Raw genomic sequence first — 5,547 nt, 5'->3', positions numbered from 1 at the left:
TATGACACTGACAATGCACTAATACTTAACAAATATAATTTGATAAAAATAATATTCTCTATTTTATTTATATATTTTTTAATACATGTAAAATGACTAAATAATGTTATTATTTTAAGACGGAAGAAATAATATATATGAAATAAGTAAAAGTTATAGTCATTGTGCGATCGAAAGAGTATTATATTGAAAATTAGAAAGACAGTTTATGTTTTTCTTAACTCAAATAACAATTTATTTTAAGATAAATTTATTTTGCAAATGAATTATCTATATATATGAATTATCTAAGAGCAATTCTTACGAGTGAGTTTCTCAAACGGTGTAGAACTTCATGCCTAAGTTCCCTCCATTAGGCATACGTGTATAACTTTCTTTTCTTTTGCTATGTCTTTTGCTATGTCTTTTGCTGTCTACAAAAGTTTTAGGCTAATTCTGTCTAAATGACATGTTAAATTCGTTTTTCAGGACATATTGGAATTTTTAACACTTCATTCAATTTATTATGACCTAGTTAAATAAATTTTTAGTTCTTATAAAATTTTAAAATTTTGTTTTTAATTCTAATAAAAGATTTACATTTTTTTAGTCCCTATTATTAAAATTAAACTAAAAGAAAAAGAGCAAGAATGATAGATGAGAGTTTTGTATTATTCTATTCTCTAATATACATTTAAAATACAAAATGAGTCATATTTATTAGATACATATTGATAAGTGAATGGTCATCTCAAAGGCCACTAGTATTGTTAGCAATTACTAAATCCACTTAGTAATAGGAGTTAGGGGAATGTAAAGACAAAAGAATGGACATCCACGTATATTCATATTACTCTTCCTTGGATGTTAATTAATGATATGCCTCATGAAAATCTTACTAGTAAAAAAATTTTAGAAAAAATCCTTGCGAAGGAAAAAGAGTAGAACATTAAAAACCTTATCAGGAAAACTCAGCGGTACAAAATCATTGTGAATGAAAAAGAGTGCAAAAGCACATTTATTTCTCCCCCTCATGGAGATATATATATCTAAGACGGTGAAAACCGATTAATCTTTTGTAATAATTGCTCAATAACTTTGTTGGAACCAAATTCATTTTATACTTAGAGTTTTTATAATAACAAAACTATTGTATGAGAACAATATATTTGACTTCAAATAATATGAAAGAAGAAATTGTCAAGATTTGTAGAAGATATGATCAAAATTTATATCTACTACAAAATATGAAAATAATCAATCTAAACAAATTACGAACAAAACCAATTTGAATAATTTACAATCTCAATATAAACAAAAAAGATACAAAACTAATTTGAAGAATTTACAAATGCAATCTGAATAAAATACAATTCATAATTAAACAAGAACTAAATTGAAGCCCAATTTTTAACTATAAATAGATACTCAAGGTTGAAGAAGAAAATCATCGGAAAGTAGAAAAGAGTAGTCTTCGATTTCAAAGAAAGAAATATTTGTTCTAATTAGAAATATTTTATGAGTGTTCTTTTCTTATAGTGTGAGAGTTATTATCATTATTATCAGCTTTTTAGAAGCAACTACTCAAGTTTAAATCTTTTGTATCCAACCCGATAGTTGTTTAGTTCCTTCTTCAATCTAGGGTTCTTAGGTTGTTAGGAGAAGACTTGGCTTGTAGGGTCAAGGTGGTTAGTTCCTCAAAAGGCTGAGGTTGTTAGGCTGTTTGGGAAGACTGGCTTTGAGGGTCAGGTGCTTGTAATTCAAGGTATTTGCATTAGTGGATTAAAGCCTTATGAATGAGGGGACTTGATGTAGCCAATTTAGTGGTGAACCATGATAAATATACGTGCCAAATTATGCGTTCATTTCTTGTTGTCTCTGAATCTGATTGCTTCTACTTTTTGTGATAAGTATGTCACCAAAACAAATCTAGCTTTTTATTTATTTATAAATTATCAAAAAGTTATCAACTTTGGCAGACTCAAAAAGTTGTCAACTTTGGCAGGCACCAATATGTCTGGATTTAGTGAAGAAGTTGTTAGAGGAAACATCAACAGACCACCTCTATTTGATGGACAACATTTTGAATATTGAGAAGACCGGTTGAGAAGTTTCTATATTTCACAAGATCTTGAACTTTGGGACTAGGTGGAAGATGGTTATATTGCTTCGAATAATACTGATGATATTGAAATTCCAAGAAAGGAGATGAATATTGATCAGAAGAAGATCTACAAGATGCATCATAAGTCCGTAACATTCATGATAAATACAATCACGTGCAAAGAGTTTGATAAGTGCACCAAAAAGGAGACAACAAAGAGTATTTATGATATTCTGATTATGACCTATGAAAGAAGCAAGAAAGTTCAAGAAGAAAAGGCCAACCTCCTAGTCAAAAAGTATGAGTTTTTCAAGATGGAAGAATATGAACTCATTGAATGTTTTCCAGATTCTAAACCCTGGTCTCAGGATTAAAGGTACTTGAGAAGAGTTATACTATTGTCGATCATGTGAAGAAGATTCTTAGGAGTATGACAAGCAAGTGGAGACCTAAGATCATTGCCATTCAGGAAGCAAAGGATCTAAATACTCTAAAGCGGGAAGAATTAATCAGCTCTCTCAGATCACTTGAAATTAAACTTGAAGAATATGATCCCAAGTAGAAAACAAGACTCTGGCCTTGAAATCCAAGCAAAAGAAGGTTTCTAAAGGCAACATCAAAATAAGAGGATAGTGATTCAGATGATTAGAATCTGAACCTAGAGGAAGAGGAGACTGCTTTCATATCCAAAAAAAAATCAAAAGATGTGGCACAACAGAAAGAAGAAATTTCTCCAAAGATATTCCAAGCAATCCAATAAAGGGAATGATGATAAATATGACAAGAAAAGCATCATCTTTTATGGATGCAATGAACCTAGACTTATCAAGTCAGAATGTTCAAATACAGAGAAAGGGAAAAACCAGAGGAAAGATTTCAGACCCAAGAAGAAGAATTTGATGGCTACATAGGATGATTATGAGGAATCCTCTAACGATGAACAAGCTGATTTGGCCATGATGGCTCATACCAACTCTGCTTCTAGATCCAACACAAATTATGACTCTGGAAGTGAATCAACATATGAAAAAATTAAGGTATTTTCTGACTTTACTTAATCTAATTTAATTACTACTATAAATGACTTTTTAAATAATAATCACAAATTGTTCTTAAAACTGAAAACACTTAGGAAGGAAAGTACAAATCTAATTGAAAAAGTTAGTACTTTAAATAACCAAAGTATTGAATTTAAAACAGAAAATGCAACACTGAAAAATGATATTAGTAAACTTAAAACAGAAACTGAAAATTTGAAAACTGATATTTCTAAACTTAAGATTAAAAATCTAACTCTAAAAAGCAATCATAGTTCAACATCAATTGAAAGAAGCAAATATGCTTCTATGATTGATGAAGTTAGTAGAAATGGTAAAAGAGGTATAGGATTTGAAGAAATTGTAACTAAACCTAAACATATTCCCTCGGATATCTTGTGTATTGTTTTCTCTAAGAAAGGTCACTCCAAATTATCTTATACCATGATAAATACAAGGAAAGACAAGTTTGATGGCAAACAACTTGACCTTAAAAAGTAAAAGTAAGACGATGATAGTGCAGGTTTACCGGAACCAAAGGAAGCAGATGCAGACAAACCATAAGAAGTTGACAAATCAGAGGATATAAGCAAATCACTAGAATATGATAAATCTTTAAAGGATGAATCTTATCAAATCAGAAATAGTCAAGATAAGTCATAAGAAAGATCTGGATGGAAGTATCAGTTATCTCATCCTGAAACTCTAATCATTGGAATTGCAAGTGATCCTTTAAGGACCAGATCATCACTTAAAGATACTAGTTTGTTTGGCTAACTCTCATCGATGGAGCCTACCTCTATTGATGGAGAATTGGAGAATGATGGATGGATTCTTGCAACTCAAGAAGAGTTAAATGAATTTGAGAGGAATGATGTTTGGGATCTAGTACCTAGACCAGAGAAGAATATTATTGGAACCAAGTGGGTTTTCAAAAACAAGTTAAATGAAAAAGGTGAAGTGGTCAGAAACAAGGCAAGATTTGTCGGATAAGGCTACAATCAACAAATGGGTATTGATTACACTAAAAGATTTGCTCCAGTGACCAAGTTAGAAGCTATTTGCATCCTACTTTCTTTTGCTGCAAACAATAACTATATATTATTTCCAATGGATGTTAAAAGTTTTTTTCTAAATGGTTATATAAGTGAAGAAGTCTATATTAAACAATCCCCAGGTTTTGAAAGTTCTGAATTTCCAAATCATGTTTTTAAACTTAGGAAATCTTTGTATGGTCTAAAACAGGCACCTAGGGAATGGTATGATAGACTTTGTAACTTCTTGCTTAAAAATAACTTTTAAAGATGACAAGTAGATAATACACTTTTTAGAAAACTAATAGAACATGACATTCTTATTATTCAAATTTATGTTATAGCCAAGAATTTTCTAAATTAGTTCAACTTGAATTTCAAATGAGTATGATAGAAAACCTTACGTTCTTCTTAAGGATACAAATTCAGCAAAGTCAAGAGGTATATACCAATGCACCTTACTTGTTCACTTGAAAAAGATGATTCATGCCATAAAGTTAATCAAAAAACCTATAGATGAATGATAGGATACCTACTTTACCTTATAGGTTACAGATCTGACATCATGTTTAATGTATATGTATGTGCAAGATTTCAAGTTGACCATAGGGAATCACATTTAACTGTTGTTAAGAGAATCCTTAGATACTTAAAAGGCAATATCAACCTTACCTTGTTCTACAAGAAATCACCTAAGTACAAACTTAGTGGATATTGTGATTCTGATTATGCTGGAGATAAACTTGACAGAAAGAGCACTAGTGGAAAGTGCACATTTTTAGGTGACAACTTAATATCTTGGTCAAATAAGAGACAAAAAATCATTGCAATGTCAACAACAAAGGCTTAGTACATTTCAGCAGTTGGTTGCAGATCTCAACTACATTGGATGAAGCATCAACTTGAAGATAACAAATCCTAGAATACAATATTCCCATCTATTGTGATAACACTTCTGCTATTTGTCTAACCCAAAAATCCTATTTTACATTCTAGAGCTAAACACATAGAGATCAAACACCCTTTTTATTGGGGACTTTGTTCAAAAATGGGTACCAAACATTCAATTTGTAGACACTAAACACCATTAGGCTGACATGTTAACCAATCCACTGTCTAAAGATAGATTTGACTTTATCAAGTTTAGTTTTCCATTAGGCTGACATGTTAACCAAACCACTGTCTGAAAGTAGTTTAGTTTTCCATTATTTTTTTATATTTTCTTGTAATATGTTATATATATGTTATTAAATAAATGAAAATCAAAATAAATAAATAAATAAAGAAACACAAGAAAAAAAAACTCAATTTCAAGTCTTTTTGTCTGATGACAAAAGGGAGAGAAATATTTTTGATAAAGTGGAGTGAAAATGATACATAGACTCAGGGGGGG

This window comes from Cicer arietinum, chromosome 5 (genome assembly GCF_000331145.2).
Source record: "Cicer arietinum cultivar CDC Frontier isolate Library 1 chromosome 5, Cicar.CDCFrontier_v2.0, whole genome shotgun sequence".
In the NCBI taxonomy this organism is placed as follows: Eukaryota; Viridiplantae; Streptophyta; class Magnoliopsida; order Fabales; family Fabaceae; genus Cicer; species Cicer arietinum.
The sequence above is the reverse complement of the archived record's forward strand: the minus strand, read 5'-3'. Positions refer to the sequence as shown.